Raw genomic sequence first — 14,953 nt, 5'->3', positions numbered from 1 at the left:
CTATGAGTGTCAATACTCTAACCATTAACTCCCACATGGAAGCAATAACTCTAGAACTCTATACCAACTAATAATTTTAGAAGAAAGTGCATCGTAGCAGCCAAAGTATTTGCCATCATTAACTCTCTCCAATGATCACGACAACTCTGGTATTTGTTTCCAACGGCACCAAATTATTTTTCGGGGGTCAAGTATGTCCATGTTACTCTCTTATCGCCCGTTTTTACCAAGGCGGAACGATAATGTTTTTGCCCGCGTCTGTGTGTGTGTGTGTGTGTGTAATTCATCGGGTCATTAAGGATCACGTGATGGTTGTGATCATCAGCATTTTACCCTCCCAGAACACGGCTGAGAGCTCATATAGTCCGATCTAAGGGCAAAGCCTTGACCTTCACACTCGCACACACCCATCCCCTTGTTCTAGGGGGACAGTAACCACCCACCTCGTCAGTGAAACTTTTAGCCTCTCGAGCAAGGCGCGAACCCCCGTCTTAGCAGATGCTAGGTGGGATCGTTACCACTGAGCCAGGGAGCGGTGTGTGTGTGTGTGTGTGTGTGTGTGTGTGTGTGTGTGTGTGTGTGTGTGTGTGTGTGTGTGTGTGTGTGTGTGTGTGTGTGTGTTTTAAATAACAGAACAGAGGAAAAACAAAAGAATAAGAAAATAATCCATACACCAGATTAGTGGTGTCCTCCATTCATAAAAAATCTGTAACAGATGGACCTGAACAGCTTTAGTTTGAAGTCTGGGTGGAAACAACTCTAGAGAAGCAAGTTTCAAAAAGATGCAGTTTGCGGAATAAAATATTTGTGCAGAAGTTCTGCAACATGGCAGTGTGACATACTAGTGATGAGTGTTATCAGATGCCCATGTGGTACACTGGAAGGCATGGAGAGGTGACACAGTGGATGCAACTTCATCTGAGGATTTGGCATAAAAGTACCCGTATAATAATGCACGGGAAGCAACATTCCTTCTTACCTGTAGAGGGGGTAATTTGTTTGTAACAGCAGGGTTATTAATAATTCTAACAGCTTTGTTCTGAATTTTGTCTAGTTATTTTAGTGCAAACTCTCCACATCCATTCCACAAAGGTGAGCAATATTCCAGCTGAGAGCGCACATGACTTATGAACTGCAGCTAACTGCTCGTCAGTGATGAAGCTATGAACTCTGTATAATAATCCAAGTTTTTTTGAGGCAGTTTTAGCAAGTGAACTGACATGAGAGGTCCAGCTGATGGCATTGTTAAGTGAAACACCGAGAATTTCAGTAGGGGAGACCGGGGCTAGTTGGCACACTTCTAACTTTTTCGATGATGGAAGGAAAACTATGAAGAATTTTGGTTTTTTATTGCTTTCATTGAAGAATACAAACATTCCTCTATTTTTTTTCATGAAATAAAAGAATGGTTTTCTTTCCAAACTAAAGCAGAGTATTCTTTAGAAAAAAAAAAAAAAATACGGTACTTAACACTACCAAAATGCCCCATATATGGGGTAAGTTGGCACACGCTATGGGGTAAATTGGCATGTCACATATAAATAGCAAACTCGATCCATGTAATTGTTAGTATAGACACAGAGTATCCATAAAGCTTAATTTCAAGAAGATACAGTTCCAACAAAAAAATATTTTCTTAGTAAGGAAAGTAAGCAACTTTTTATTACAAAATAAATAAAAACTCTTTCTTGCATATTGTGGTGATAATAATTATTCTTCCAGATCATAATAGCATATAAGATAATTGACTTAATCTAAATCATCACCTGATTCATAGTTATGGCATGTATATAACAAACCTTTATCGGTGCAATCTTCGTGGGCCCACAAGTTGCACACTCTACATTGGATCCACACTTCTCGTGGCTTGCTATAGGAAAGAGGCTCCATGCACACCAAACAGAGAATGTCCACTTTATCAGAGTTTTCCTCGCCAGCAGGAACAAGTTTTGATTTCTGTGATTGCTTTTTCTTCTTCGTTTCTGAAAATGTTTCTTTTGGCTTTATGTGTGTTTTGTTCAGATTCCTTTTCAAGTGATTTTTTACTGGTGTGCATGAAGCTAAATAATGAATGTATTAAGATAAATATATCACAAAAGCAATATAAATCAATATAATCTGAAAACAGGATGAAAATAAATAAGCCAAGGTTATTCATATATAATATGGGGCAAGTTGGCACTGTGCCAATGTGCCTCTTTTTTTTTTTTTTTTTTTAGCCAACTTGCCTCATCCATACCATTATTCTACACAAACGATTTTCGTATACACTAAGAAATCTTGTGTGATCTGTTTTCAAGGGTAAGTAGTCCTTAATCCCTAAGTAAAATTACAGCTAAAATGAATATCACTCACCTATAACCAGACGCATGTTACAACAAACAATGTATTGAAGTGAAAATTTACTTACCAGCATCAAAATTGAACTTTTCCTCACTCCAGTCAAGTCATGCGACCTTCACACGTAGCTGTTTGTTGGTGATTGAGGATCCACCCGGTGATCATGTGGTGTGAGTAGCAAAGCTATCTAGCGGTAATTAGTGGAATTATTTCAAATGTGCCAAGTTACCCCTGTTGCCAATTGCCCCAGTCTCCCCTACTCATGGAGATAGGCTTCTTATTGCCATTGAAGGTAATATGGGAATCTGGCAATATCTGTCAATTAGTCAATTGTATATATATGTGGTTTTACTAGCATTAAATGAGACAAGGTTAGTTTGTCCCCATTCAGTGATCCCAGATAAGTTGTGATTTATGGAGATAGCTGTACTGAATTGCAGGTTGGATATATTAAACTTTGTGAATTGGTGTTTAAGTGTGAATGAACCGTGAAGAGCTCAGTCATCTGCATGTGAATGGATGGGATTATTGCTAACGGATAAAAGATCATTAATACGAATTAGGAACAGGGATGGACCCAGAACTGATCCTTGCGGCACACCAGCGTTAACTGAGTGGACACTGGAATATACATTATCTACTTTTATCTGAATCTCACATCTGAGAAAATCAGAGGAAGAAAAGACATTAGACCTTAGCAATAGAGTTTGGTTAGCAGAGAATGGTGCCACACTCTGTCAAAAGGTTTAGAAAATAATATGAAGGACTACTCCATGAGTTTCTCCATGCTAGTCAATTAATTGATGGATGTTATGAGTCACGAGATTAAGTGTATCAATGGTGTATCCTTCATCGCGAAATCCATAGTGTCCATCACTGATTAAGTTGTTGGAGTCAAGATGTTTAACTAGGTGTATATTCATTACAATTTCAAATATTTTACCAAAAGAAGACATGATAGTTATTGGGCTGTAGTCAGAGGGGTCAGAGGAACTTCCTTTCTTCGGAACTGGGTGGATATTGGCTTCTTTCCAAGAATTAGGGAATGAAGAACTACGTATGCATAGTCTGAATAATTAAGCTAGAACAGAAGCATTTTCTGGGGAGCACTTTTTCAAAACAACTAGAGGAATTCCATCTGGCCCTGGAGCTTTGTTGGTTGGTAAATTGTCTACGATGGATTTTACGTATCTAGTTTACATTTTAAGTGGAGCAGTTTCGGGAGAGTCAAGTTCTAGTACTGGAATGTTCTGGGTGACTTCCTTTAACCCCTTGCCCACGGGGATCGCTGGACCGTCCCCTGCCCCTCCCGTGGGGATTGCAGGAAATCTGGACAATACATGATAAGTTAGCTACTTCCAGGTCAATGGAAGTATCACTTAGCCTTTTCCCTATTTTTTAAATATATTTTTAATATGAGAATAGGTCGTAAGGGACATTTCAGTGGGTAAAGAACAGGGAAAATTAGCGACCAAATGCACGTGGGGTGTTGCCAGGTGATATAGTAGCTACTTCATGGCCAGTGTTAGTATCAATTAGCGTTTCTTCCTTTATATATATATTTTTTAGTATCAGAATAGGGCATAGGGCATATTTCAGTGGAAAGTGAATGGAAAAACAGGCTGGGAGTTGCGTTGCACGGCCAGGCTGTAGCTAGGAGGGGGAGGGGGTAAGGGAGGAGAGGTTGGGAGGCGAGGCAAACACAGAAAAATGGCTAAATTCGTAACACTGGATGAGAGTACTAAGGGTATTAGTAGCGCTGCCTATAGCTACACACTGGCAGTATCACTAAGCTCTATAATATGGAGATGCTTTCTCACGGGTAGGACCACGTAGTTTGTGTAACAGTAGCCAGGTGCCCAGGGCGGTGCTGATGTTGTTTATCTACACCACCGATGCCCACGTCTTTTGAAATCAGCTGATGCATTCGGAAAATTTAGTGCCATGGCCCACTGCTTAGCTTATGTAAACAACAGCGAAACAGAAACAGCAAGCTAAGAACAGTGATCCAACTGTATTTACATTGTGGAGGCGATGAGCGGTGGTGTTTCAATGTGGCGGCCAAAGCTACATGCTCGCTGCAGAGATAACCTCTCAGTGTTATAGGGCTCAGTGGGCTGTACTCATAGATGATAAAAGACCACACTTCAAAGCCTGGGCGATTTAAGAAATCCCTGGATCACAGAACTGACGCCCTGTGGTATGGTACTTATGTAACGAGTGTCACAGTAGTGACGTCCCACAGGTAAGGGGTTAACGTAGAATTTCTGGCAAACATACTGGCAAGATATTCACTTTACCATGCAGGTCATTTGTAATGTTACCATTTGAAGGTGTTAGTGAGGGATTGGTTGATGACTTGTTAAAGTTATTACTAAACAATTGAGTGTGTGTCTGATACCATTATATACTGTACAATGAACGGCCTGATCTATCAACATGAATCATTCAGGGTATCAAGATATGGCCAAAATCTTGGACGACTTCGAAAATGTACACTCGGGGTCAAGGTCAAGGTCACTAAAATGGCTGCCAAAGGTCAACTACTTTTAATATGGACTCTGTTACAATTATATCTCGTGAACGGTTTGAGTTATCAACATGAACCCTTCAGGATATCAAGATATGACCAAAATCTTGGACGACTCGAAAATGGGCACTCGGGGGCAAGGGCAAGGTCATCAAAATGCCTCCCAAGAGTCAACTAATTTTAATAAGGATTACCCATTACCATTATGTCTCATTATCGGCTTTAGCAATCAACATGAAACTTTCAAGGTATCAAGATATGGGCAAAGTCCTGGACGAGTTCGAAAATGGGCACTCTGGGTCAAGGTCAAGTTCACCAAAATGGCTACTAATAGTCAACTAGTTATGATATGGATTATCTCTCACCATTATATTTCATGAAAGGCTTGAACAATCAACGTGAAACATTCGGGGTATCAGCATATGGCCAAAATCTTTAACAAGTTCAAAAAGGAGCACTCAGAACCCAGGTCCAGGGCATGCAGAGCCAAGGTCAAGGTCACCAAAATGGCTGCCTAAAGTCAATATGTGAGGAGTGTACTGTAGCACCAGTCGAGCAGGACAGTACTCCTAAACTGGATGGAAAGCTGATGACAAGGAGAGCTGGAACTCCTGTTTCATCAGCCCTCAGGACTAGTTCCTGACCATACCCCTTTGCTGAACTTTTTCAGTGTTTCAGTAAAACAGAGATCAGGCCAGCATGCTCTTCAATACAAGTTTCTCTAGCTATCAACACCAAACTACTTGCACATTACAAACTGTACTACCTTTAAAAAAAAAAAAAAAAAAAAAATGGCGTCTAATTACCAAGCCTCGGAGTCCCCTTGGGGGAGGGGACCATAAATGCCGCCACCATCCACCCCTCTCCCGGTGATGACTCGACGAACAGCCTGGAACCACTGTCTGACTCACGTCTTCATTTCTGGAACATTCACGGCCTTTCCTTTAACTTTTCCTCTTTTGAGCACTACCTCTTCTCGTCTAAACGTCACCTCGTCTTAACTGAGATCAGCTGTCTGAGGGAACTGATAGCAAAACCCTTTCTGCATCCTCCTACTTTCTCTATACTCATTTCAAAGCCAAAGGTGGCTGGTGTGTACATGTACACAACGACCTATCATGCTTTCATGTTCCTGAACTTGATTCTTCTGAGTTCTCTACTTCCTGGCTTCTGCCTTCGTGTCATTCGCTGACTAAATATATATGTGTTGTTTACTTATCACCTAATTCTACTGACTATGAAAAATTCTTCGACGATCTTATTTTTAAGGTAGAACACATCCTATCTATTTTGCCTTTCTCTGGAATCTTCATTCTAGGAGATTTCAGTGTTCACAACCACCTTTGGCTCTCCTCTTCTTTCACTGATCCACCTGGTGAACAAGCCTATATCTTTTCTATCCATAATGACCTAATGCAGCTTGTACAGCACCCTTCCCGTATCCCTGACCACCTTGGAGAGAGCTCAAGCATACATGACCTCTTCCTTACAACTAATCCTTCTGCTTACAATGTTATTTTTTCCTCTCCGTTGGGCTCCTCCGATCACAACCTTATTACCTTAACCTCTCCTATCACTCCGGTATGGCCTGTGGACCCTCCAAACAAACGTCAATTGTGGCACTTTAGAGCTGCGGATTGGGAGGCCCTCAGGCAGTAATTCTTAGATTGTCCCTGGAATGGTTATTGCTTCCATGGCCGGGAGCCATCTGAGTGTTCCTTGCACATTTTGGAGGCTATTCTCGGGCATGGAAGCATACTTTCCTTTCTCATATCCATTGACTAATGCAAGAAAGCCTAGGTTTAATCACTCTTGTTCTAATGCTGTCTACAAAAGGGAGAGGGCTTATAAAAGGTACAGGAGCCAACCCATCCCTAAATCACATCTTTTAATGTTTCTGCCCGGAATCTTCCTAAGTCTGTTCTTCGCTCTGCTAAAAGTAATTTCATCCACACTGAATGCTTTCAACTCTCCAACTTGAATTCTTCCCACTCCTTCTGGCATCTTGTCAAAAACCTTTCTAACAATTTTACCTCATCATTATTCCTTCCTCTTTTCCACTCTGATGGTTCTGTGGCTATTTCTTCCACCGATAAAGCAGATCTCATTGCTCAGACTTTCTCCTCCAATTCCACCTTAGACGATTCCGGTGCTGTTCCTCCATCACATCCCCCCTCTGACTTCCTCATGACTGACATTAAAATATCTTCAGCTGATGTGTTTTCTACCATCACTGACCTCAACACTAACAAGGTATATGGGCCTGATGGGATCCTTCCTGCGGTCCTCAAGAACTGTGCTTCTGTGCTTACACCCTACCTAGGTAACGCTTTCGCTTTTGTCTGTCAACTTGTACCTTTCCTTCTTGCTGGAAGTTTCCCCTTATTCAGCCAGTTGCAAAGAAGGGTGACTATTCCCAACCCTCTAACTATCGCCCAGTTGCTTTAACATCCTGTCTCAAAAATTTCGAGCCTATTCTTTAAAAAAAATTTAAATCATCTTTCCCAGCATAACCTTCTTTCTGATTGCCAGTATGGGTTCTGTCAAGGATACTCCACTGGCGATCTTCTCCTCTACCTTTCAGACTCCTTGTCATCCTCTTTCGGGACTTTGGCGAAATTGCCATCGCACTTGACATCTCAAAGGCTTTTGATTGAGTCGGGCACAAATCTCTAATTTCCAAACTGGCCTCTTACGGTTTCTATCCTTCTGTCTGGGCCTTCATCTATAGCTTCCTTTCTGGTTTTTCTATAGCTGCTGTTGTAGACGGCCATCACTCTTCTAGATCTATCAGTAGTGGTGTTCCTCACCAACTCTCTTCCTTTTATTCATCAATGACCTTGTAAGCTGTACATCTTAACCTAATCACTTATACGCTGATGATTCCATCCTTCACCTTTCTGTTCAGTTCAACTAAGGTTTTAATAATATCCAGCTTCATCCCGTATCATCCTTAAACAAATTTGGGGTTCCATTCTCTCGGGACTTAACTTGGAATGATCATTTTACATCTCTTGTACAAGCTGCTTCCAAGAGATTAGGTGTGCTAAGCCCACTCTCTACCTTCTTTACCTCTGCACGGTTGTTGACTTTATACATGGGTTTTATTCGTCCCTGTGCAGAGCACAACTCTCATGTGCGGGGAGGCTCCCCACATACAGCTCTTCTGAATAGGGTGGAGTCAAAGGCTTTTCGTCTTATTAACTCTCCTTCTCTTACTGGCTTCCTTCAGCCTCTGTCTCTTCGCTGCACTGTTGCATCTTTATTTCTTTTCTTTTGCTACTTCAATGGCCATTGCTCCTCTGAACTGTCTGCTTGCATCCCTCCACCTTTATGTCTAGCAACAAACTCGCATCCCTTTCCTGTCCAACTCTCTAATGCAAGGGTTAACCGTTACTCCCAGTCGTTCTTATGTGCAACAAGTCAGCTCTGAAACTGTCTCCCTCTGTCTGCGTTTCCTACATCATATGAACGTCAGTCTTTCGATCGCAGTGTATCCATGCATCTCGAAATGATCGGATCTTAAATTTAGCTCTCTTTCGTTTTTTTTTTTTTTTTTTTTTTTTTTCGTAGGAACGGTTTGCTTGCTCCTGGCCTTTGATTCCTTCTTCCTTGCATTAAAAAAAAAATGGTTTTAATATGGGTTGGCATTTTGTGAAACGTTGTGACTGAATCCTACAGAGATTTGTCAATTTTCTTCACATTTGGTTTGTAAGTAGCACATAACTTCTCCAACGGCTCATTCTGGCGGGCGATTAGCATTCGGCCTCTGAATGCTTATCTTTAATTTCCAGACTGTAATCTAACACTTGCATTTTAATTATTCTATACCCATTAGTTATTGTAGTTGATAAGGGACGGTTGTGGAATATAGGAGGGTTGTGTAGGTGAATTAGGATAAAAATGATGAGTAACTGAAGGAATTATGGTACAGTGGCCATAGTATAATCGATTTAACTTTGCCCAGATTTCTGTCCCTTTGAAGCTTATTCCGCATAGCCCAGTGACAGAACAAGACAATGCTATAACTCTCCATCTTTTTCAGCAGGTCTTCGTGACTTGCATCATATTCTTGTGTTGGTATCTTGGTAAAGTAAAAGTGATATAGTAAGGGATGTAAAAACTGAGACCACGAAGGTGTGGACAATCTTTCTGTTTTTGATGGTAATACCTTAGGCTTATGGTGAAGATAGAAGGCTTCTGACCATACACTATCGTTGCTAACTAAACCCAGTATTGTATGTTGCAAGCAGATGACATCTACAATTCATATATTCCATTAATGACTCAACAAATTTAGGCTGGCTTACCGTACTCCCTCGCCCGCTTACTTTTAATATGTGGCTGTGAGATCGTAATGATTTCAGTCCCTTCAGTTCGGTTAGGTATTTTCAATTATTCTTCTGATATTTGGCAACTGCCAGATGATTATACTTAACGAGAATGAAACTTCTTGTAATGAAGTTAATGGAGGCTGTATCTAATCCCGCATTTCCAAGATGGATATCCTTAGGTGTATAATTGAATTATCTAGATATAGCAAGAACTGAATGAATACAGCGGTGCCAAGTCCCAGATTATCAAGATAGGTATTTTTTTTACGTTTCTTAGTATTAATAATCTTCTATAAACACAATGGCATGCCATAAATCAGGCTTTTGCCACACAACGTAGTCACGTTGCTAAAAAAGTGCTTTGTTGTCTGATTTGACGCAAGTTCAATCTCAGGATGGGGTAGGCGATTGTTTCCTTATTTCAACATGGTTAAAGCCGACTTTTGTTGATATTCAACAGATCCCACCGACATGTCAAACCTGTGAATTGCGATGTGCAGCCACAGCTGTTCCACACTGTGACATACAGTTCCATCATCGGGTTGAAAATAAATTTTTTTGTGCGTGATTTTGGGGGCAGATAGTTAATGCACGACTTGAAATTTGTCATTTGGAGGCATCTGGAGCATTTTCAGCTGCTCAAAGCTTTCTGCACACGCGTCTCATTCGTCTTCATTTGGTACTGCGGTAGGTCAAAGTCCTGCCCACCAATCTTCAAAAATTTACCACGTCTACACCAAAGTAGATACTAGGCTGAGTTCTTGTTCCAATATATTTATGCATGCGATACTAACAAAATTTAATTATGAGTAATATGGATAGTAGATGCCATCAAGCAACTGTGCCAGCGGCGACTATTGCAATTTCCAATCATGCTTGTCAGCAGAGAAGTGAAGGCGCAGCCGTATTCTTCACCAATATCCGTTGTCTTAGCACCAATCTAAATTCTGTTCATTTATTCCTACAGTCTATATCCCCTCTGACCCTGTTCTCACAGAACCACAAAGCTCACCCTGTGCTGAAATATCCCCATTTTGTTTTCCTGGTTGCCATCTTCTCACAAACTTCCGTAGCAAGGGTGGCACCCGTTGTTATATCAAATCTCAATAAGCAGTTGACACTATTTTAAACTTCACTTCATCCAGTTTTGATTACTCATTGTATAAACTAAATTACCCAAATATTACCAAATATATCTATGCAGTCTATCACTACCCCAGTGCCTCTTCAAAACCCAGTGTATTTGACTCCATATCCACACAGTTCAGTGACCTTAGTCTTGCCCTTAGCACCAAAGTTACCATTTTGGGTGATTTTAACATACATAATGTTGAATGGTTATTGCATTTTGCCTAATCGTTTGATCTCATGCAGCTGGTAAAGCAACCAGCCAAAATACCAGATAATCCTGACCCTAATGACCATCTCTTGGATCTATTCCTGACAAATGATCCAGATCAATACAGGATAGAAGTACTGTCACCACTTGGATCCTCTGACCACAATCTCATCAAAGCCTCAGTAGTTAGCCCCCCCCCCCCACCTCCTCGTTCTGAATCTGTCAGGGTGACCCGATGGCACTTTGTTAGGGTAAACTGGGGTGGATTTAGAAAGTACCTTGCTGACATTCCATGGCAGTCTTTTTTTCTCTAGTGATGCCAATTCTACCCAGTCCCACTTTTGCGACTTAATACTACCTGGTGTGGATTTATTCATACCAATTCAACAGTTCACTAAAAGATCAAACTCTCCAAAATTGTCTGATAGCAACGGTGGCAGAGCAACAGCCCAAATTTCATTAGCATAAAATTTACCTAAAATAAAATAATCTAAATCACTCTTTCAATTTAAAATTGCTAGAAACCATGCAAAATCTGTAATAAATCTCGCTAAATCAAACTTTCTTCAAAATCAAGCATTAAAACTACTGAACAACCCTAATGGCAATAGAATATTCTGGTCAACTGTCAGTTCTTTCAATAATATCTTGAACAAGTCATCACCCAATCTCCCACTAAAAGTTTCAGATGGCAACATTACAAATGACCTGCGTGGGAAAGCAGACATCTTTGCCAGTACACTTGCCAGAAATTCTACCATAGAGGAAGTCAACCAGAGTGTCCCAGTACTATAATTTGACTCTCCCGAAACTGTTTCACTTAAAATACAAAGATACGTAAAATACATCCCAGACAATTTACCTATCAACAAAGCTCCAGACCCAGATGGAATTCTTTCAGTTGTTTTGAAAAAATGTTCCCAGAACTTGCCCCTCTTCTAACTAAATTATTCAGACTACGCATACAGTACGTACTTCTTATTTCCCTAATTCATGGAAAGAAGCCAATATCCACCCAGTTCCAAAGAAAGGAAGTTCTTCTGACCCCTCAAATTACAGACCAATAGCTGTCACATCTTCTCTTCGTAAAGTATTTGAAATTTTAATTAATAAGCACAAAGTTAAACATCTTAAATCCAACAACTTAATTAGTGATAGACAATATGGTTTTCGCCACGAGAGATCCACCATTGACATACTCAATCTCCTGACTCATACCATCCATCAATCAATCGACCTACATGGAGAAACCCATGCAGTAGCCCTTGATATTTCTAAAGCTTTCGACAGAGTATGACACCGTTCCCTGATGTCCAAACTCTCTTGCTATGGACAAACGTATTTTGTTCCTCTGCTTTCCTCATATCTCAGTAACAGAAAAACAGAGTAAGAGTAGATGATATATTTTCCAATTACTACACAACGCCAGCATGCCACAGGGATCAGTTCTGGTGCCAACCCTGTTCCTGGTTCATATTAATGATCTCTTATCTGTCATCCACAACCCCATCCATTCATATGCAGATGACTTATTGTTTCATAGTTCAATCACTTTCAGACACCATTTGCAAAGTCAAATATCTCCAACTCCCAATTCAGTACAGCCTTCTCCATAAATCAAGACTTATCTACGATCAGTGCGTGGAGATAAAACAACCTTGTCTCATTTAATGCTAGTAAAACCAGATATGTACAATTTGCTAATTGACAGACATTGCCAGATTCGTATATTACCTTCAAAGGTACTAATATTCCCATCTCCAAAAGTACTGAAATTCTCGGCGTCTCACTTAACACACTTAACAATGCCCTCAGCTGGACCAGATTACTTGCTAAAACCGTCTCAAAGAAACTTGGATAATTTTACAGAGTCCGTAATTTCTTCGCTGATGATGGAATGGATGTGGAGAGGTTGCATTAAAACAACAAGACAAATCTTAGTACAAAGCTGTTGGAATTAATAATAACCCTGCTATTATAAATAAACTACCTCCCCTACATGTAAGAAGAAATGTTGCCTCCCTTGCACTATTTTACACATATTTTTATGGCAAATCCTCAGACGATGTTGCATCCATTGTGCCACCTCTCCATGCCTTCCCTTGTGCTACACGGGCATCTGGTAGCGCTCATGACTGGAATGTCACTCAGCCATATTGCAGAACTTCTGCCTATCAGAATTCTTTCATTCCCCGTACTGCATCTCTCTGGAACTCGCTTCCCCAGAGTTGTTTCCCTCCAAACTTCAACCTACAGCTGTTCAAGTCCAACTGTTACAGATATTTTATCAATGGAGGAGCCCAGTAATCTGGTGTATGGATTATTCTTTTGTTTTTTCATTTGTTTTTCCTTCTTATGTCCTGCCATAAAAAAAAAAAAAAATGCTTACGTCCGACCTTCAACATAACAATGTGTTTAACCCCTTTACGGCTAAACTACAAAAGATATTAATGTGGAAATGTGCACATCTATTCTACGGCATGGTTTCTTCGAAATTATAGCTATAAAACTGTTTTTTGGAGAAAATCTTATTGATGATTGTTTTTCGGCGGGCTAAAATAACCGAACTTCAAAACACTGTAGCGACAAAACTGTGGCAAATGAATTGAAACCTGATTTACATATACTTTATCACATCCTCCAATAAATACGAGAAAAATATTTTCAGTGTGCTGTATTTAATAGGACAAGGTTTTGCTTATGGCATGATATCAGTTCTGAATGAAACGTCACCAGAATGTATTCAATACAGACGGTGGATATAAATGCCGAGGTGGAAGCATATGAAGATGTGTGACATTTGGGAATACTTCGGAAACGAGCTTTCATGTGTGTGGCCAAAATTGGACATAAGCATAAGACATTAAACAGGAAGGTGCATTGAGAAATCGCAACACCTTCACCAACCAACTGGTCTAAGGATGAATCTACCCTGTAGCCTTAAACGTCGACTGACTGATCTCCAAACCGGATACTTCTATCCTTGCATGACACTAAGCCCTTATGCCAGGTTTGGCCCAAGTCAGATCAGAACAGTTTGAGTGACATTGCCATGTGACAATGACCATAGACCTTTTTTTGTGACCTTGATCTTTTAGTGATTGTTCTCTAAGCAGATTCCTTTACCCTTGCCTTCCGGGAGCCTTGCACGAACCTTTATCTAAATCGGATAAAAACTGTTGATTTTGTCCTTGCCATGTAACACTGCCTTTTGGCCTGTTGTTCGCAAAACCATCAGGTCAGCTCCTTGGGAAATCATAAACCCTTCCCCAAATCCTGGTACAAATCAATACAAAAACTTATATGACTATTTTGTTCACAGGAGGGCACACGGATCTAGTTCTGACTTTGCAATGTATTCTTGACTTTGTCCTCGGATTCAAACCCCTTCCATCACGTCTTACTCTCAAACTATCTCCCAAGTTTAGTCTAAAATGGATATAAACAGATTAGGCAGACATTGTCTGCTCAAGGTATGACCTACCCCTGTGAAATTGGCCTTTGGCATATTGTTCCCAAGAAATATAGATCAGCCTCTTCAACGAATAGCAACCTCTCCACCAACTTGGTTAAAATCAGATGAAACTTTATTTTGTAGAAACTCTCTCTCTCTCTCTCTCTCTCTCTCTCTCTCTCTCTCTCTCTCTCTCTCTCTCTCTCACACACACACACACACACACACACACACACACACGGAGTCAAGGAGAACAGACTTGTGCTCACAGCGCTCCATACCGAGCCAGCACGGCCAGTGGCATTACCTAAATTAGTATCTTTATATGAGTCAAGCTCTGTACCAGGTTAGACTAAATGATTTTTTATTATTAAAAAAAAATAATAAGTTTAAACAAGATTTGTTCAAACAGAAAAGAGAACCAAGTGGCGAAAGAATGCGCTCAGTCAGCTGATGTTTGTTTAGACTACAACTGCCCAAGGGAATATAAGTACTCTGTGCTTTTAGTATTGCAAAATGGACACGTACTTCAGTAAAGCAAATTTGGAAAAGAAAAGGGATAAAGTTAGAAAGCAAGATGATGATGATTTCTACCAAGAACTGGTTGAAATGGAGGCTCACAATAGACTGGTTGAACGTGTACACAAACTGGAGATGGCTTTCAAGAATGAAATTGATGAAATAAAGAAGCAGATGCACTTGCAAAAGGAAGAAATAGAAAAACTAGGAAGGGAGGTCAACAAGAAAGACACAACCATCAGTGAACTAACAGTGGAACTGAGTACACTTAGGAAGAAAATGAGTGAAATGGCAAGTACAGTAGTCAGTCACGAAAGTATTATGGAAGAGTTAAAAAATGATACAGAGACAATTAGGCAAGTAAGCAGTCTGATAGACCAGAGCAGTGATATTCAGGAGAAGATAACATAGGTGAATGAAGCTGTGCAAAGCTACAA

General features: G+C 40.4%; 1 protein-coding gene across 1 annotated transcript in view; it reads left to right on the top strand.

The window, feature by feature from the left end:
- The window catches only part of LOC145405863 (sodium-dependent multivitamin transporter-like), a 249,774-nt gene that overhangs the window by 52,814 nt on the left and 182,007 nt on the right, over positions 1–14,953 (top strand). The gene's annotated exons all lie outside the window — the stretch shown is intronic.

Source organism: Coenobita brevimanus, chromosome 68, assembly GCF_032717465.1.
Source record: "Coenobita brevimanus isolate Jiangsu-jjx chromosome 68, ASM3271746v2, whole genome shotgun sequence".
NCBI lineage: Eukaryota > Metazoa > Arthropoda > Malacostraca > Decapoda > Coenobitidae > Coenobita > Coenobita brevimanus.
The sequence above is the reverse complement of the archived record's forward strand: the minus strand, read 5'-3'. Positions and strand labels throughout refer to the sequence as shown.